The sequence below is a fragment of the Erinaceus europaeus genome, chromosome 12 (genome assembly GCF_950295315.1).
Source record: "Erinaceus europaeus chromosome 12, mEriEur2.1, whole genome shotgun sequence".
NCBI classification, from domain to species: Eukaryota; Metazoa; Chordata; class Mammalia; order Eulipotyphla; family Erinaceidae; genus Erinaceus; species Erinaceus europaeus.
The window spans coordinates 36642120-36663754 of NC_080173.1; the positions used below are offsets into that span (position 1 = coordinate 36642120).

The 21635-nt window shown below is 41.6% G+C and overlaps 1 protein-coding gene across 3 annotated transcripts in view; it reads right to left on the reverse strand.

Moving 5' to 3' along the window:
• Positions 1-21635, reverse strand: part of CACNA2D3 (calcium voltage-gated channel auxiliary subunit alpha2delta 3) — a 1089122-nt gene that overhangs the window by 743249 nt on the left and 324238 nt on the right. The window lies entirely within an intron of this gene.

Here is a 21635-nt window from a genome sequence, read left to right on the forward strand (position 1 = left end):
CACTGAATAAAGTGGGAGCACCTCCCTCTCTAACCTAGACTATATCACACTGCAATGACTTCTACATCCTGCCTTTGCTTTTTCTAAGCTGGTGTTATATGTTTGAGGCATCACCCTTGCCATACCCTTTAGTTGCTCTCTAGAATCCCGTTCTCTGTATGCATCACCAGTTCTCTAGTCACTGCCACACAAGTAAAGATTCAGCCACCATGTATCTTAAGACTAAGTCAAATAGTGCAGCATTCGGGTGCCTTGTGCTATTATTGCTATAAGCAGAAACCAGATGTAGCACCAAGTCTCAGAGCCTACATTTTTAGTTCCTCAAACTTCTGCAAAACTGGCTTGCTATGTCTCAGTAACAGAGCCGTCCACTTCTGCAGACCTTATCAGCATCTATCATCATCAATTTGCCCACTGACTGTTAAAAAATGCTATTTGGCTTCTTCCTACTTTTCCTTGATGGCTAGTTAGATGGAGCTTCCTTTTTTGTTCATGTAACTCCACTCTGTGGACTAGCTATCCACACTACTGCTCATTTTCTACTGCTTACTTGTAGTACACTGATATCAAGGAACTTCACTGTGGATTTTTATTGTTGCTGTTGTTATCACTATGGAGGAGCTATGTTTCTACCCTCAGTCCTTGTCCTTTATTTGTTGTAAGTCTTGCAAATGTGCTTTTAAACATTTCACAAGTGAAAACACTTTGTTTTGATGTCCTCAATATCAGAACCTGGGACAAACTTGGAAAAGGCCCCTAACACAGCTGGAGTTGGGTCTGCAAAACACAAAGTCTGATCTGCTCTTTCCTTTTGGAGACTCTTTGGTGGCTCAGTACACACCCTTCTGCCAGCCACCATTAGGGAGGAGGCACAGGGACCAGCACAGCCCTGGGGGCTTCTAACAGTAATCCTTACCAGGTTCAATTAACTGCTTTACAAAAGGAGGACTCATTCTCTTCCTAACCAGTGAACCCTGACATGCAGACACTACAATTAGAATAAATAAAGAATAAATTAAAAGCACAGCTTCTCTGCCACACGGAATAATGAGCACAAGGGAAGGCCTGATTATGTTTTTCTAAAGCTGAAAGCAACTGCAAAAAAATAAAAACAATTGAAAAAATCTGGCAGGTGATTCCTAAGGCTCTCAGGGAGAGGGACGACCCACCCCCTGCTGCTGGGAATGCAGGTAAGGACCTGGCTTTCATTCCAATGTCCCTGGAACCTTGGAACAGATTGTCTTCTAAGACAACAAATTGTAAAACGTGAGAGTGAGAGAGACATACCAGAGTACTCTTTCAATCTGCATATGCAGGAATACACACATGGATTTCTTACTTTTTTTTAAATTGCCACCAGGGTTATTGCTGGGGATGCATTGGATTGACCTTCTCGTGGTGCATCCCGTGAGTACCCATTTATTGGTGAAACTGATGATCCTTCCTAGCCGACTGAATCCACATGGATCCCAGTCACTTTCAAAGCCAGCAACAAGCAGACATCAGGCTCAACCTGACGCTGTTGACTGGCTACGGAAGAAGGGCAAATGCTAGAAGAAGAAGAAGTGCCAGCCATTTCTTTTCTTTTTTCCTTCTATTTTATTTCACAGAAAAGAAAAAAACTGAGGGAGTCAGGTGGTAGCACAGTGGGTTAAACACACGTGGCGCAAAGCTCAAGGACCGGCATAAGGATCCTGGTTCAAGCCTCCAGCTCCCCACCTTCAGGGGAGTCACTTCACAAGCAGTGAAGCAGGTCTGCAGGTGTTTATCTTTCTCTCTTCCTCTTTGTCTTCCCCTCCTCTCTCCATTTCTCTCTGTCCTATCCAACAACAAATGACATCAACAGCAACAATGATAACCACAACAAGGGCAACAAAAGGGAATACATAAATATTAAAAAAGAAGAAAAAATAAGTGTTGGTATGCTTCTAGTTCTGCTTCTGGGATCCCTTCTGTTACACTGCTTGATGTTGTGGTCTATTTACATGGTCATTCTGTTACATTGGTTTGGTCTCACTCCCCCTGCCTCCAGGAGATTTTGGTTTAGTCCTTGCTAGTTTGTGCTTCTTCCTTCTACCCACCCCCTATCCTACGCACTTCCTTTGTTCCTGACTCTTCCACCAGAGGAGGGAGAGGAAAGATAGGGAAGGACAAGATTATGATTAGAGATAGACTAGATTGCACTGTGTTCCACGCCAATAAAGAAATACTGCTCTCGGGAGTCGGGCTGTAGCGCAGCGGGTTAAGCGCAGGTGGCGCAAAGCACAAGGACCGGCATAAGGATCCCGGTTCGAACCCGGCTCCCCACCTGCAGGGGAGTGGCTTCACAGGCAGTGAAGCAGGTCTGCAGGTGTCTATCTTTCTCTCCTCCTCTCTGTCTTCCCCTCCTCTCTCCATTTCTCTCTGTCCTATCCAACAATGACAACAACAATAATAACTACAACAAGGGCAACAAAAGGGAATAAATAAAATTATTATTTAAAAAAAAAAAAAAAAGAAATACTGCTCTCCACTCAGCCATGAATCCCTGGTCATCTATCTCCCACCCACGAAGCTAGCCTGGCATACTGGCGCCCTGAACTGGGACTGACATAAGAACATAGAAAGCTTCCATAGGAGCTGTTGCGAAGGTTCTAACGAACGGGATAAACCAATACCCTGCAGGCATGATGAGTCTCAGGCAAAACAATGATTATGTAAACAGACCATAGCATCAAGCAATGCAGGGGACCTGGCATATGACCAACAGTGAAGCAGGTCTGCAGGTATCTATTTCTCTCTCCCCTTCTCTATCTTCCCCTCCTCTCTCCATTTCTCTGTCCTATCAAACAACGACTACATCAATAACAACAACAATAATAACTACAACAAGGGCAACAAAGGAAATGAATAAATAAATATTAAAAAAAGAAAAGTCAATGTTAATTTGCCAGCCAACATTACACTTTTTTTTTTGTCTCTGGTGAATGATGTTCTGAACCTTCACTCCTACTGAGTATCTAACTCATAAAATGATTCATTTTCTTACATCAGACATTTAGTCCTTTAGATATTAACTGACAGCCGGCTGTTTACATAAGCTCTGATTACAACACTAAAAGACAGATGTGGCCCCTACCACATCTTGAAATATGACAGAGACTAAACACACAGTGACAAATATGATCAACCTCTTTGCATTTGAAGAGCACTGATAAAAACTATGACTCCAATAATAATCATGGCTACCCTTAACTGAGATCACCTGCAACAGTAAGCTGAACATTACATGGAAAGCAGTACTCTACGAAGGCCTGAGACACTTGTTGAGAGCAGAGAACCAGTCCAATTAGATATAAAAAGGAACTAGGTCTCCAATAGACTAGGAAAGTTATTCTGGGTTGTACCATCAATAAGACAAACCAAGTTGAACTCCATGGATGGCAGAGTAATGCTCTGTGCTTATGCATATTCCCTCTCTCTCTCTCTTGCTCTCTCTCTCTCCTTCCCCTTCCTTCCCCCTTCCCTCCCAGTTGGGCTTCCTTCTCCCCTTCCTCCCAGAGGGCAAACAGGGGTCCTGGGTTTGGTTTATTAGCATTACATTAAAAAAAGAAATCCAGGATTTAAATATTTGCCTTTCTGTCTTCAGAAAACATACTTTTAATACCCACCTCATCCAGAACACTAATCAGCTAACATAAACAGAGATAATGAATCTTCCTTTAATTGTCTATAATGAAAGAAGCATTCTGATCAGACAATGATGTAGTCCCTCACTCTCTTGACCTGCATTTCAGAAAACATCACTAAGACTGAAATTTCTTCTTATATTCCTCAGTTTTGGCCCTTTTAATCAGAAACTCAACATGTCAGTACATCTCATGTGAGATGAGGGGACAAAAGGCTTTGAAATATAATAAAATGGAATTTGGCGATATATACACTGGGTAGACAGGGCATATGATTGGCCACACAGCCCATGTTCAAGACCTACCACTATATCAAAGGAAGCACCAGTGCTGTAGCGCTTCTCCTATTTCTCACTTCTTATCTATCAGATCAGATCAAATCAATGAGGTTTACAGTCAAAAATATTTATACACCTTTGGGGAGCTACTCTCTTCCCTGATCCAGCTTTCTGGTCCTTTTTCCAGCTATGACATCATCTCCCCAGACAATAATTTGGATCCACCTGCATATCAGATGTCAGGCTCAGGGAAAAAAAAACTAGTATAGTCATGGGCTATATAACTAAAATATTAGTTATATATTCCTAAATACATAAAATATTCCTACTAGTTATCTACAAAATGGAGACCACCCAACTCTTCATATGAACTGTTCCAACCTTTATGTTCATGATTAGTCAACAACTTGTTTGGCTTTATATGTTAACTCTCTTTTCAGCCACCAGGTTCCAGATGCTACCATGATGCCAACCAGACTTCCCTGGAAAGACAACCCCACCAATGTGTCTTGGAGCCCCACTTCCCCAGAGCCCTGCCCCACTAGGGAAAGAGAAAGAGAAGCTGGGAGTATGGATTGAACTGTCAACACCCATGTTGAGTGGGGAAGCAATTACAGAAGCCAGACCTTCCATCTTCCGCATCCCATAATGACCCTGGGTCCATACTCCCAGAAGGATAAAGAATAGGAAAGCTATCAGGGGAGGGGAGGGGAGGGGATACAGAGTTCTGGTGGTGGGAACTATGTGGAGTTGTACCCCTCCTATCCTATGGTTTTGTCAATGTTTCCTTTTTATAAAGAAAAAAGCAAAAAAAGTCAGCAGGAGAAAAATTGCACCTGGTTGAGGCTCCAACTGGACAAAAAAAAGATTAAAACATTTTTTCCATTGTAATTATATGTTCTTAATGTTCTCAGCCACTTGAAATGTTTAAGAAAAAAGAACACATTCTAAATATGGCATAATCAGTTCCAAATAAATAAAAAGTATAATTTAGTCATGAATTTCTTTAGCAATGTAATACAGTAAACTAAAGTTTGGAGTAAAACAAATCATTTCAGTTCCAGAATTAAATTCTTAAATCTACACACACATGACATTTTATAGATGTCATATTATTTACAGCATTTTGTTCATACCAACCTGAAGGATTTTTATCCTCAGAAATGTCTCCCTTGGGTTAATGTTATTATGTCTACAGAAGCTGCTACATTTCTTTTCTTTTTTTTAATTTTAAGAGTAAGTTCACCCACTATGGAAAAACAGTTGCTATTTTTTCCACTATGCAAAAAAAATCACAGCCTTACAAACCTAGATCACTCTAGATCAAGGAGGGGAAGCCAGACCATCCTCATTTACCTGAGGTTAACATGAAGTTTAAAAGGAAAAACAACTTTCCCAAGGTCTTACAGCAATTAGCACAATGTCATGGGCCCTCACTATTAATGCAATACTCCAAGGAAGAAAATTATTTTTCCCTCCACTGAAAACTACCAACATCAAAAAGGCTGTTTTGTTTGTTGGTTTCTGTTGTTGCTATTTTATTTTGCTATGGACAGGTAAAAGGTCATCTTTAGAGCATACCCTGACAGTCTGGTTCCAAGAGCTTTCAAACATGTTAACAGTTCACTTTCTGATAAGTACAAAAATGCAGATGACACCTTAAGTCAGTATCAGATTTGGCTGTCAAATAGTCACTTCTTTTTTTTTTTTTAATTTAAGAAAGGATTAATTAACAAAACCATAGGGTAGGAGGGGTACAATTCCCACCACCCAATCTCCATATCCCACCCCCTCCCCTGATAGCTTTCCCATTCTCTATCCCTCTGGGAGCATGGACCCAGGGTCATTGTGGGTTGCAGAAGGTAGAAGGTCTGGCTTCTGTAATTGCTTCCCCACTGAACATGGGCGTTGACTGGTCGGTCCATACTCCCAGTCTGCCTCTCTCTTTCCCTAGTAGGGTGTGTCTCTGGGGAAGCTGAGCTCCAGGACACATTGGTGGGGTCTTCAATCCAGGGAAGTGTGGCCAGCATCCTGATGGCATCTGGAACTGGGTGACTGAAAAAAGAGTTAACATACGAAGCCAAACAAATTGTTGAGCAATCATGGAACCAAAGCTTGGAATAGTGGAGAGGATGTGTTAGGGAGGTACTCACTGCAAACTTCAAAACACAAACTGAATCTTTTTAATATATAGGCTGTGTATTTGATATGCGGACTCTCTCAAAAGCCTAGACCAAGTAGATCAGAAGCATCCAATAGCAAAGCTATATACAAGATATTGGGTACTGTACAGCAAACCATAACAAAAGGACTTTTCAAAGTTAACCCAATTACCAAATAATGTGATGATAACATTAACTATCGATTGTCTTTTTGAACCCTAAGACAGCAGGAACCTCACATCTCCACTATAGAGCCCCTACTTCCCCCAGCCCTGGAACCCTTGGATAGGGCCCACTTTCCCGTATGCCTCTCCCAATCCATATCAAATAATATTGCATCTGCCGATCACAACCTAACCAACGCAACGATTGCCACCTCAACATGCTTCACTTCAGACTGTGTCCAGAGACTTCACGTGTGGAATGACAACCCTTCAGCTTCATTACTCAGGTGAGACCTTTCCTTTCATAGTACACTGTAATTTCATCTCAGGTGGTTCACTTTCTAACAAAGTCCCAAAACCTAGAAATACACCAGTTTCTATGAGAGACAGCATATGTTCACACGTATCCATAAACTACTGCAAAATATATACCTGAAAGCAGAAGTACACTAGAGTTTGCAGTGAGTACCTCCCTAACACTTCCTCTCCACTATTCCAAATAGTCACTTCTATAGAGCAATTATGTCTCCCTTGAATCTCCATTTGTACCATGAGTGGGTGGGAACTTGAAACAGTGAGAACCCAAGTTGTAAGAGCATCTTTTTCTTCTAAATTTCCCACTTTCCAGTTGAAAAGATATTTTTCACTCAGTCTATATCTATTAACTAAATTGATAAATATTTAGTGATATGTTACTCATTAAACAGTTAATCAATTATCTTGTTGGTATATTGATACAACCATCTATTTGTAATCACAAATTAAATGGTAGAAAAATAGCATTAGTATGAGTAAAATTAGCAAATTTATGAAGTGATTACAAATAACAAAAGGCAACCATTTCAGTAAATGGCTGCCATTAGTATATGAAAATATCTTTGAATTTTACAGCAGTAATTGAATCATGTCTGACTGAGTCAAAGGGGCTTGCTTTTTAAAAACAGCCAGGACTGCAGGAGGTGGAACTCTTAGCAGTAAACCTAAAACAGTCATATGAGACAACAACAGTCCAAAGTAGTAAACCTCATCATATCAAAGCTGGAACAACTGAAAAACATATCATGAGAAGCACAAGAATGGCAAAGCAATGCTCTCTCTCTCTCTCTCTCTCTCTTTTCACTTTCAAACTTTCTCTGTCAAAATAAATAAATAAATTTAAAATAATTAGTTCTCTTATGCAAATAGAGTCTCACACCTGAGGTTCAGAAGTCCCAAGTTCAGTCCTCTATACCACCATAAACCAGAGCTGAGCAATGCTCTAGTAAGAGAGAGAGAGAGAATGAGAATGTGTATATTAATCTTTTCAAAATGAAATAAGCAAAGAACAACATTATGTATTGCTAATCATACCTGATTCCCCTGCTCACCAGTCAGCTGGGAGCTACAGTAACTACACCATTATTTATGGGCTCTGATAATTCTAACAAATGTTTCTGTGGACATCTGACTTCATAGATGTTCCTCCTGGAGCTTATGTTTTCTAGAGCGGACAGAAAATAAATGAACAAATGCCATCTGGGTGTTCAAAGAACATGAAAAAGTGAGAGAAGAGCATGCAGACACAGAAGGAGACAGCCTCAACTGCTAATTCACATGCAGTCTTGGGTAGACTGTGCAGTCTGTAAAGCAAGACTGAAGTTCAGATCTCACTCAAAATGCGAGCCAAACCTGAGCAAAAGCAAGTAAGTAGTGTGACCTTATTTGTGCTTTTAAAGACCATGTTGGTTATAAAGTGGAGAGATTTAATTGTGTGGGCCCAGTGGTGGTGCACTCACTTGAGCACACATATCACCATACCCAAAAGCCCTGCTCCCCACCTACAGGGAGGATGCTTTCTGAGCAGTGAAACAGGTTTACAGGTGTCTGTCTTTCTCTCTCATCTCTACCTCCCGTTCCCTCTCAATTTCTTTCTATCCTGACAAATAAAAATAAGTTAGAAATAAAAAAAAAGATCATCAAGAGTCGTGGATTAATAGTGCCAACACTGAGCCCCAGCAATAACCCTGGACACAAGGCGGGGGGGGGGGTTAGTTGCCAAATAAAGGGTGCCTCCCTTATGAGCCATGTCTCATTAGTTTTACTAAAAATATTTATTCCATAGTATTTTGGGGTCATTCAAGAAAAACTGGGGGCTGGAATGATAAACTCAATGGTAAGGTGCATGGCAGGTTTCAGCCCCAGTACTACTCGATCTCTCAGAGAAGCTCTGGTGCTGTAGTCTCTTTGTTTCTTGTCTTTGTACACATTTTTCAGAATACACTTATGTGTATGTCCTTATTTTTGTGATGCTTTTCCTTTCTCAGAAAGGGAGAGATACCACAATATTAGAGCTTCCTTTACTACATTTAAGGGGCATTATTAACAGGCATAACTGAGATTTTAAAACTACTGTTGAACTGTATACTTTCTAGATTGCCACCAAACTCAAGAATTGTTTTATAAATTTAAGATCAACTGATAAATCCCTAGACCACAAGATCTTTGGGGAAAAAATATCAACAACCTAAGGATACTTCCTCAGCTGACAAAAAAACCAAACAAAAACAAAAAAGCCCCCCAAAATAACAACAGAGTAATCCCAGAGTATATCAGCGACCCTAGTAGTTACCTTAACTAAAGACACCAAGGTTCTGATCTTCAATTTAAAAGTCTAAATGTGAGGAGTCAGGTGGTAGCGCAGAGGGTTAAGCACAGGTGGCACAAAGCTCAAGGACCAGAGTAAGGATCCTGGTTCGAGCCCCCCGCTACCCACCTGCAGGGGAGTCGCTTAACAAGTGGTGAAGCAGGTCTGCAGATGTCTATCTTTTTCTCCCCCTCCCTGTCCCCCTCCATTTCTACTTGTCCTATGCCAGTCCCTGTTCAGGGCGCCAGTATGTTGTTTTCTCCGGGCTGGCTTCACGGGCGGGAGACAGAGACGACCAGAAACTCATGGCTGAGCTGAGAACGCAGTTTAATCTTTAATCATGAGCGGGCAAGCAGTCCAACAACCTTCTTCTTCTAGCGTTTGCCCTTCTTCCGTAGCCAGTCAACAGCGTCAGGTTAAGCCTGATGTAAAGTTTCGAGACCTCCTTTGAATCTGGAGAGGTGGCAGTCGTTGACTATGTGGGTCATAGTCTGTCTGTAGCCGCAGGGGCAGTTCGGGTCGTCTCTGGCTCCCCAGCGATGGAACATAGCTGCGCACCGGCCATGGCCTGTTCCATAGCGATTGAGGAGGGCCCAATCATAACGTGCTAGGTCAGAGCCGGGTTGACGCTTGCAGGGGTCTGTGATGAGGTGTTTGTTCTTTACCTCAGCTGACTGCCAACTCTGTTTCCAAGAGACTGGAACAGAGAAGTTCAGTGTAGGCATAGGGGACCAGATTGGGTGACGAGACGTCAAGCGTTGGACAGGGTGGGCGAAGATATCCGCGTATATTGGCAGGTCCCGTCGAGCGTAGACGTGGGAAATGATCTTAGATGATGCTGCATCCTGACGAATATCTGGCGGGGCGATGTTGCTAAGAACTGGCAGCCATGGAACCGGGGTGGAACGGATGGTTCCAGAAATTATCCTCATGGAGGAATATAATTTGGAATCAACCAAGTGGACATGGGGGCTACGGAACCATACTGGGGCACAGTATTCTGCAGTGGAATAGCATAATGCCAGAGATGATGATCGTAGTGTGGAAGCGCTCGCGCCCCATGAGGAGCTGGCTAGTCTTGCAATGATGTTATTCCTCGCGCCCACCTTTGCTGCAGTTTTTATGAGATGTTCGTGAAATGACAGAGTGCGATCCAGAGTAACGCCAAGATAGACTGGCTGGGCTTCATGCTGGATTCTCGTATCGTCAGGCTGCACTTTAAGCTCACGCGAGGCCGAGGCATGGTGTAGATGGAAAACAGATGATACTGTTTTTGCAGTGCTAGGGATTAGTCGCCATTTTTTACAGTAATCAGATATCAGAGACATGTCTTTCGTGAGTGTTTCCTCGAGGATGTCGAACTTGGATGCCTGAGTTGCACAGCAGATGTCAACGGCGTAGATGAACTTCCTTGAAGAAGTTTCTGGGAGGTCATTGATGTAAATATTAAATAGCGTAGGAGCCAGAACAGAGCTCTGGGGGAGGCCACTTGAGACAAGTCTCCATCTGTTAGACTTGTCACCCAGATGCACCCGGAATCTTCTGTTTCGGAGAAGAAACGATATAGTGTTGGCCACCCATGGAGGCAGGCATCTTGAGATCTTGACTAGGAGACCACGGTGCCAGACCGTGTCATAGGCTGCTGTGAGATCAACAAAGATGTAAGTTGAGAGGGCCAGGGCTTGTTCGCAGGTAGATCTTCCTGGGAGGAAACCAGCTTGGGCGGGTGATTAGGAATTTCTCTGTAAGATGAGAAATACGTGACAGAAGCAGCCTCTCAAGGAGTTTGTAACACACAGAGAGGAGAGAAATTGGTCTATAGCTGGCGGCCAGGGTTGGGTCTTTCTTTGGTTTCAAAACTGCTATAATCTTCGCATGGTGCCAAACTTTGGGCATAGACTCAGATTCCAAGATGTGGGACAGGAATGAAGTGAGCCACTTCTTTGCCGCAGGACCCAGGTTAAGAATGAGTTCTGGGGTGATGTTATCATAGCCAGCAGCTGTTCCTGGTTTAACCCTCTTCAAAGCATCTTCCAGTTCAGACAGTGTAAAGGGAGAGAGTTTTGGAGATGGACAAGATAACCGGAAGTGGGATGACCACTCATGGGAAATTTCTCTTTTCCAGACTGGGTCAATCTTAGCACGTCCAACTTGAGTTAGGTGACTGGCCACTGAGTTTGGAGATACGGGAGGATGGGAGATGGGAGGAGGTTGGCTACCGGCACCCAGTCTGTGAAGAAGCTTCCAGGCCTTCCTACTTGAGTGGGTGAAGTTCAGACTTTCCGTGAGTTGTTGCTAGCAGGCTTGGCATGCTGCATCCAGGGAGGCAATGAGATGGTCAGCCACATCTGGGTCGCCCAACTCATCATACTGCTTTAGTAGTTGCTCGCATTCAGCATCAAGACAAGGCGTATAGTTAGCACATCTCCCACGAGGAATGGCTTGGGAAGCTGCTTTAAAGATGGCTTGGCAGAAGCGCCTGTAGGAATCTTCAGAGGGGATAGAGTTAATTGGAATTGCAGGAATAGATTTGTTGGTAAGATCACTGAACAGACGCCAGTTTGCTTTCTAAAAGTTCCATCTTAGTTTCTCCGAGCACAGAATCAGTGGGAGCTGGAGACCAATGTGGATGATAGCTGGGCGGTGATGACTGTGCGGGAAGATCTTGAGAACTTGTCTCATAGCGGGAAAGGCTTGGCCGTTGACTGTGCTAATCCAGCACAGGTCGGGTGACGAGTCTTTATTCCATCTAGCACTGTGAAAAGAGCCTGGCTGTTTGGGATCGTATAATAGGGAGAGGTCATTCGCTGAAGCCCAGTCGGCTAAGATAGAGCCGTCAGCACGAGTGGGATTCATTGGATCGACCTTCCCGTGGTGCATCTTGTGAGTACCCATTCATTGGGGAAACTGACGATCCTTTCTAGCCGACTGAATCCACATGGATCCCAGTCACTTTCAAAGCCAGCAACAAGCAGCTCCTGACAGCTTTCAAGCTGTTGGTCCTGCTCTTCGAGTCCTCCAACTTAATGTTGAGGGGCTGTCCTTTGCCAAACGCGTTCTTATTGGTCAATTGGCGATACAGCATCAGGCAGATGTTATCTGCCTACAAGAAACACATATAGCAGTCGATGAAGCTGCTCGATTCACCATCAGTGGATTCGATTTAATATGCTATAATCTCCATCCTAAACATGGCCATCTACGCCAAATCATGTCTTGCGGACGTTTACCATACGGCCTCTTCGACCTTCTACGACTCCATTACTATTGGAACTATTCAGCTCGTCAACGTATATAAGCCTCCCAGTGCCTCATGGGATAATGAGGTTCTGCCTAGCCCGAATCACCCAGCCGTTTACGTTGGAGACTTTAATAGTCATCACCAAGACTGGGGATATTCCTCCACTCGTGCTGACGGCTCTATCTTAGCCGACTGGGCTTCAGCGAATGACCTCTCCCTTTTATATGATCCCAAACAGCCAGGCTCTTTTCACAGTGCTAGATGGAATAAAGACTCGTCACCTGACCTGTGCTGGATTAGCACAGTCAACGGCCAAGCCTTTCCTGCTACGAGACAAGTTCCAACAACCTAATCATAACACAATCCTGTCCTGCCTTTTTCTCCTCTGGTCGAAGAGACAGGAACCAAGGAAGTATGAAGGATGGGGGCAGGGAGAAGGAAGAAGCCCGAACTAGCAAGGACTAAACCAAAATCTCCCAGAGGCAGGGGGAGTGAGACCAAACCAATGTAACAGAATGACCATGTAAATAGACCACAACTTCAAGCAATGTAACAGAAGGGATCCCAGAAGCAGAACTAGAAGCATACCAACAGTCCCATCCAACAATGATGACAACAATAATAACTACAACAATAAAACAAGGGCAACAAAAGGAAATACATAAATAATAAGTAAGTAAAACTCTAAATATGTTGATCGATATTCAATAACTATCTAACATGGTGACAGATATGTCAAGAGGGTTTTGGTGCCCAAAATGTTCCCTTTGAAAACAAACTAGCTGATGTTGTAAAGACCACACTCTCATTGTGTAATTGGAGGCAATAAAACTGAATTTAAAAGGCATTCATAATTCGGAGCAAGGAGGCAGTCCATTTAGAAGAGCACAGGCCTGATGTGCATGAGAAACTGGGTTTGACTCCTACTACTGCAATGAGGACACCATGGATAGGACCTGGGGGGGATTCCATGGATGGTGGAGTGGTGTTTAGTCTCTTTCCTGTAGTTTCTGTCTTTGTCTCTCTTTCTCATAAAAATAGGAATCATAAGAATGGGACAAGGTATAGGGAGAAAAATTATGGAAATCAGTCAAAGATATAAACATAGTTTTCAACACTTAAAATAAAAAGGTACAAGACATGTGACAAGGAAAATGTGACTTCAAATAAAAAATAATGCAGTCAACAGAAACAGAAATGATTTGTGCAGTTGCCAGACCTAGCAGAGAAATAATCTGAAAGTTATGGTAGATATAGTCTAGATTTCTGAAAACTAATAAACATAATCAGAGGATAGATAGGGAATTTCAGAAGGAAACAGAAACTACAAAAAGAGATTTAATGAAAACTCTAGAACAATAAGAGAAATATATGTACTAAAAATAGTCACTAAATTGAACAGGCATATCAGAGACTACAGAAGAAACGGTTCATGAACTTGGGAACCAATTACTAGAACAAAGAATATTAGCAAACATGCTAATAAAATCATGCTGAGTATAACTTTAAGCAATCTAACATAGAAATAACAAATCAAAAAGGGAAATATAAAGAGAATGAGGAAAGCAAATTTTTAAAGAAATATTAAGATTTTTCAAATATGGTGAGAATATTCAAGAATCTCAGTGAACTCCAAACAGCATATGTAACAAAGGAAAGCATATCTAGTAGTACTCTTAACTTATCACAGTATGCAGTGTACTGAAAATCAAAGATAAGGTGGAAAAACCTGAAAGCAGTAGAGAAAAATGACTCACTGTATAAAATGGAACAAAGATAAAAATGATGGCTGACAAAAAGATCAGGAAAGAATGGTTTTATATCTTCAAAGTGCTGAAAGAAAAAAAAGAAGGAATTGTTAGGTAAAAATTCCATATCCAAGCAAATTATCCATCACAAATAAGAGTGATATAAAGGGAGTCGGGTGGTAGCGCAGCGGGTTAAGCGCAGGTGGCGCAAAGCACAAGGACCGGCGTAAGGATTACGGTTCGAACCCCCGGCTCCCCACCTGCAGGGGAGTCGCTTCACAGGCGGTGAAGCAGGTCTGCAGGTGTCTGTCTGTCTCTCCCCCTCTCTGTCTTCCCCTTCTCTCTCCATTTTTCTCTCTCCTATCCAACAGTGGTGACATCAACAACAACAATAATAATAACTACAACAACAATAAAACAAGGGAAACAAAAGGGAAAAAAATAAATGAAAAAAAAGAGTGATATAAAGATATTTTTAGATAAATAAAAGCTAAGCTGTTGCACCCAGACCTGCAGTGCAAAAGAAATTCTATGAGCTGAAGAGAAATTCAAGCAGAGGAGAAAACAAAGAGCACCACAGCTGGTATATGCAGCTTATGTGATATATATATTACATAATGCTTATGTTATATATATTATATATATTACATTATATTTTATTTATATATATATATTGCTCAGCTCTGGCTTTTTGTGCTGGGGATTGAACCTGATATTTCTGGTGCCTCAGGCATAAAAGTCTTTTCTGCAAAACTATTATGCTATCTCCTGAGCTCTTTCTTATGTAAATTTTAGAGCACAACTGATTAAAGAGTAATATGATCAAATAAAATAAAACATTTTACCATGCTGTTTAGAACACATATAGAAGTCAAATAGTGGAACTGCCAAAAGGGTAGTAGAATGCTGAACTGAACTGTACTTGTAAGTTTGTTTGTGTCATTTGCAAAGCCTTACTGCTCCAGGCTGATTTTTTTCATGGTGGTGGTTGGGGGGGGGGGTACTACAATACCAACGTTTTCATCAAATTTCTTAGGATTCCCTTTTAAAATACTAGGGGCTCAAACCTGTGTACCAAGTTAGGAAACATTACATAGACAGCAGATAAAAACAATTATATCAGGGTCAGGTGGTGGTACCTGGTCAAACACACATTCTACATTGCACAAGGGCCCAGGTTCAAGGCCCTGTTGGTCCCCACCTGCAGAAGAGTAAGCTTCTGCAAGATATTCTCTCTCTCTTTCTCTCTCTCTCTCCTCTTCTCTATTGATTTCTCTGCCTCTATCCAATAAAGAAATATATTTTTTAAAAATGTAAAGTTCTTATAAAACTCAATTATAACCTTGCAGTATGGAAAATAAAGATAGCAAGGATTCTCTTGGGGAGATTACTTCTAGCTGTCATCCTGGAACTTCCACATGGCCAGATTCATTCTTTGAGATTTGTTTCACAGTACCTTGAACTTCCCTCATTGAGGAGTTTCTATAGTATGATAATACTTAATGTCTTTCTTTCTGGCAACTTAATCATGATAAATTTTTCCCCCTCCAGGATTATCGCTGGAACTCAGTGCCAGCACTAGAAATCTACTACTTCCGGTGGCTAACCCCCCATTCTATTTGATAGAGCAGAAAGAAATTAAGAGGGGAAAGGGGATAGAAAGAGAAAGACATCTATTTGTAGACCTGCTTCACTGCTTGTGAAGCATCCCTGGTTCAGGTGAGATCATGATAAAATTTTAGAATCTTTTACATCATTGCAACTTTAACATCTATTACTCCATTAGGTCATAAACTCTCTGAGAACAACGGCAGCACCTGCAGAGCAGAAAGCTCTCTCTACAGCACAGGGCCTTATGCTCAGGAGGTCAGTAATAACTACAGGTGGCTGAGATCTTACAAATTATCTATAGCAAAATGGTTCTGCAAAAGACTTTCATATCTGAGGCTCCAGAGATCCAGGCTCATCATCTTGAGCACCACCATATGCCAAAGCTGAGAAGTATTGTGGAGAATGAATATACATGTGTGTATGTATGTGCATATGTATATACATATATATTCTACATATATCACATGTATGCTCAAAAACCAGGTGTGCCACATATATTCTTCATAATATAAGTGTGCCATTTCAAAGATGAGCAAAGAAATCCAGCAGAATTTAGAGCATATCAGTCTGTTAGAGCCCAAATTACGAGCCCTCTAGGTTAAACCTCTCTGTTGGCTAAGGCTGAGACTCTACCCATTGTACCTTCTTCCACTCTCAAGAAATTTGTAGTCAGCATTGTGAGATACCTGACCCTCACAAACAGCTGATTAACATCAAGCTGGAATTCTAAAGGAGGTCTTATGAGAAGTCACAATGTTCTCACGAACTGAACCAGATCATGACACCCTACCAAGCTGAAAACAAGGAAGAAAAAAACAGGTGTGCTTTCATAAGTCATATCAACAAAGTAGGGGAAAGCTGTTTTAATACAAAAAGTGTGAAATTTTCCTTTTCATTTATTTTTCCCATGCTTGTGACCCTTATCTTTGTTGCTTCCTGCATAAAAACTGTAGTTACCTCCATGAAAGACACCAGTTCTAACTCTCCTCTCTTCCACTAGCAAGGAACTGGGCACCTTATCTGTCCATGCAAAAAAGGAGGGGTGAGGGCCTGACAGGGACACATGGAAAGCACTAGAAGCATGTCACCTCCTGGACTCATGATGCACTTTCACTAAGCCCATCCTTTATGCTCCTTCCCAATACAGAGTTTTCCGCTGGCTAGAAGGAACACACTGACATGGAAAAGAGCAGCCCTGCTCTACTGCCCTTTCTAGTTCCTTCTGAGAAAGTAGTTCTCCTGGTGAATGGAGGCAGATGCTCTAAAGCAGATGCTAAGTCACTCTTCTCCTTATCTCCCTACTTTGGGTCTCCTTCAACACAAACTCCCCCCACCCCACACCCAATTGCAGCAGGTAAAGAGAAGGCAAAAGAAGCTGCTTCAGAAAATATCATAAGCCAACTGTCTCAGAAACTATCCATCTTCTGGTCCCTTCCACCCCAAGCCCCTCTCCTTGTCTTTGAAATAGGCCACTGGATGGGTGAGACAGGTGTCTGTGCTTGGTGATGTGCAGAAGGGACATTCAGGACACTCTTTTCTCTCTCACATTTTGGTCTTCCTCAGAATGTCACCAGGCCTTTTTTTTTTTTTTCCTATTACTTACAAAACAACAAAGGGAAATTATCATCACAAACTTTGTAATGGAAAAGGCTTCTGCAGGATGCACAATTCAAAACTACAGTGTGTTATTTTTTTTCCTGCTATGTACTAGCTCTGTACAATTGGCACTTTCTTGAAACAGCTTTCAAAGAAAATATGTTTGCGGTTCAAAGATAAGCAGGTTTTTAGTAAACTGTCAAAGGGACTTTTTTTTCTCCTTTTGCACTGCCGGTGGGGAAAAATGCACAGAAAAAACAAACATGTGAGGGAAGGTTTCATCTCTGAGTTATACTACAGGGGTAGATAAAATTTCCTAGAAACTAATCAATGACCAGGATAATTGGGGCCAGGTACAGCCCCAATTCCTCCTCTTATATAAGGTATTGCTATCTGAATAATATCTGGACTCATGATGCACTTTCACTAAGCCCATCCTTTATGCTCCTTCCCAATACAGACTTTTCCGCTGGCTAGAAGGAACACACTAACATGGAAAAGAGCAGCCCTGCTCTTTTCCTCTTATATAAGGTATTGCTATACCTTCCTCCTCTTATATAAGGTATTGCTATCTGAATAATGGCAGAAAACATGAAAATAAGGACATCTGGGAATGAAGACACAAGCTTTATCAAACTATTTTCATTATAATTATCAACCTCAAATGTCCTACATTAAAAAATGTGTTTATGCAAAGGAAAATTAACAAAACGACGATCCCATTTTAACTAGGTAGAGCCCTACATTATAACTTAAAACTGCCCTAATTGGGGGGGGGGGATAAAAAAATAAAGAGCCAAAGAAAGAGAGAACAATCTAGAAGCCACCATACAGGAGGAGAAACCAGGGAGGCTGAGCTGACAACAATGTCCACACATATTTTTCCTGTTATCAAGTATCAGTCAGCTCTGGTATCTATGGTGGGTGTGGTGCTATTGAATGTGTCACACATTCTACCTTTCAAAGGCCATTCTTAATGGTGTGTGTGTGTGTGTGTGTGTGTGTGTGTGCGCGTGTGTGTGTGTGTGTTATATAGCATACATATATACTTTTTTCAGAACTGGGGTCTCTTGTATGCATGATTTCACCACAGCTGGGCCAACATTTTCACTCAGAGAGACAGAGAAAGATATAGAGAGGGAAAAATACCACAGCAGTGGAGCTTCTCCTAGATATGTAGCATCTCCCCTTTGGTACACTCCTGAGCTGCATGCATGACAAGACACATGCTCTACCCAGTGAATATCTCTCCAGCCCATATATATAACTATTTAAAAGTAATGATGGGCTGTGGCATAAGTAACCCGATAGACAAGACAGCCAATATATGAAGGCCATATGTACATAGAGGAAAAGCTAGATTTCTAGAAAAACTTTAAGTGATGAATTACATGGGGAGTACTATTTGATAATAAAAGAGGTGTGAATTTCTTTGGTAACTCTGGATGACCTTACTATTGAAGTCTTCATTTAAAGCACATTAGTGGTGGTGCAGTTAATGCAAAGATCCCAATGTTAGAAGGACAGAGCCACTGAGATTCAGGCTCTGTAAATGGAAGCTTCACATTTAAGAGAGTTTCCCAAAGCACTTTTCCTTCTTTTTAAAATGTTTTTTTTTTTTTTTAATATTTACTTTATTTATTTATTCCCTTTTGTTGCCCTTGTTGTTTTATTGTTGTAGTTATTATTGTTGTTGTCGTTGTTGGATAGGACAGAGAGAAATGGAGAGAGGAGGGGAAGACAGAGAGGAGGAGAGAAAGATAGACACCTGCAGACCTGCTTCACCGCCTGTGAAGCGACTCCCCTGCAGGTGGGGAGCCGGGGTTCGAACCAGGATCCTTATGCTGGTCCTTGTGCTTTGCGCCACCTGCGCTTAACCCGCTGCGCTACAGCCCGACTCCCAAAATGTTTTTTTAAATATTTTATTTATTTTGATAGGATAGAGAAATGTTGAGAGAGAGAGGGAGAGAGAGAGAGAGAAAGGAGAGACCTGTTTCATTGCTCATGAAACTTTCCTCCAGCAAGTGGGGTCCAGGGGCTTGAACCTGGGTCCTTGAGCATGGTAGTACAAACACCTCTTTAAGGAACTCAGAGTCTCTAGACTCTCTCCTCTTTCTGTGTTGTAAGCACAGCAATCACCTTGGCATTATTTCACAATAAGCAGATGGTAGTTTAAATTTTTTTTCTAACAATGATCCATCGGCAGGGGTGGCCCAGAGGTCATCAGAACTCAGATTAACAATTGATCAGCTTTAATGGCCCCTTCATGACAATAAACTCAAGAGCCAGTGTTCGGACCTACAGTGGTAGTACAGTGGTAGATACCCAGGCTGTTAACAGACTTGCACTTGAGAACAGAAAGATTCACAGCTCCAAGATCTTCACTGAAACAGATATACATTCTTTGGCGCACTTATATTTTCTCAAAGCCCTCACTCAGGGACTTCCACAAAGGCACTTAAGGTTGACTCTGAGCTAGAGAGGATGTCACCCAGGTCAGAGGTTCAGCCCTGCTTCACTGATGACTCCACCAGTTATTCTTTTGTTCAGGCCACATCTGTGGCTCCCGTGATTTCTCCTGTACTAATGGAGAGCAGATGACTGGGGAGCAAGGGCTGAGATATACTCCCTTATTATATTTCAAGAGAACAGAAATGCTTCCACTCCAGAGACTCTTTTCCACCTTCTTTTTGACTCTTCTTTTCCCTCCTCCTCTGCCACCCCTTCCTCCTCCACCACCACCACTGCTTACTCTTCTTCCCCTTCCTCCTCCTCCTGTTCTTTCCCTTCATCTTCCTTCTTCTCCTTCTCCCTCTCCCTTTCCTCCTCCTCCTTCTTCTTCTTCCTCTTCTTCTTCTTCTTCCTCTTCTTCTTCTTCTTCCTCTTCCTCTTGCTTTCCTCCTTCCCCTCCTTCTTCTCTTTCTCCTTCTTCCTCTTGCTCTTCTTCTTCTTCTTCGTCCTCCTCCTTCTTCTTCTCTTCCTCCTCTTCTTCTTGGAGGGAGATAATAAAGATATATCCATTCATGTTTACAGCACAACCATGGATAAGGGAACCAGTTGTGTGACACTAGGGTTTTATTGAGAGGTTTCCACATTAAGGAGGAAGTCAGAACATTTTGGGGAGATAGCAGAAGCCTCAGATGTACAGCTACCCTAGAGTTAAACAACAGCATGATCCTGATTTGCTAAGGAATCAATAATCCCCCCATCAATTAAATCATTCCCTCCTTTGTCTACCTACCTTGAATAGACAATGCATAAAATTAAGTGTGAAGTGATAAAATTAGGAAAAAATAATAAAATAGAAAATGAGCTATAAACATTAGACTTCATAAAAACAATCCTGACATTCCACAAATTTCACAAGTCTCCTGAAATCTAAATCCTTTCTGTTGGACCAATGGATCGAAATCTTTGCATCAGTACAACTTCATCCTCCTAAGTTAGTCAATTCAGCATTCCACATTTTAATGAAATACTTTTTAATTTATTTTAATAGGACAGAGACAATTTGAGGGGAGAGGGGGGAGGTAGAGAGGGAGAAGGAAACATACATTTCATTTAACTGTTATATGTCTTTAATGCTTAGCCTGGAACAAGTCTTCAGTGTTTCTTTCCTTGTCTTTCTAGACCATGACTTTTCTACTCAAGTAACATATGTTTGTAATATTAGGTTTTAGGTATACAGCTCAGGTAAACAGCTTGTAATTCTTCATTAGCATATACTACATTATATTCAGTATCCTAAGTCTAGTTTCCACTTATCATCACATAGCTGATCCCTTTTTTAAAGAGTTTATTCACTTCCTTCCTCTTCCATTCTGGTAACTACTATTTTGTTCTAACAGCCTAAGGACTTTGTTTTGTTTCATTCCTTTTCTTGAATTCTTTACTTATTTAAGTGTGAAACCATACAATGCTGATCTGTCTCCATTTAACTTTTCTTCCCTCCTGGGGGCCAGGAGAAGGCTCACCAGGTAGAGAAGGCACATTGCCATTTGCAAGGACCAGGGCTTGAGCCTCTGGTCACTACATGCATGGGAACATGTGGTAGTAAGGAAAGATTCATGATAGATGGAGCAGTGCTGCAGTGTCTCTCTTGTTTCTCTCTCTCCTCAATCTTTTGTTGTCTTTATGTATTTCACCTGCTATCTTAAAAAAAAAAAACCTCAAAAGAAAGGAGTCCATCAGGAGTGGCTGAACACACAGATGCAAAGCCTCAACTAATAACTCTTGTGGCAAAAACAGCAAGCAAGCAGTCAAAACCACCTAGTTTTGCTTAGCATAATAATACCCTATGGGTCCATCTATGTTGTAAAATCTGGTTAGATTTTTAATTTATCTATCTATCTCCCACAAAGTTCAGACTTCTAAATAAGACTCTCTTCTGTTTTCATAGCAGTAAAGGAAAACACATACTTCAACATGACAACACAGAACAATAACAACAAAAAAAAACCTTCTAGAGAGACTCAAAGAAACTTCTAAGTTTATTAATTTATGTTACTAATTTTTACTTTGTGTCTATATAAACATTAATAACC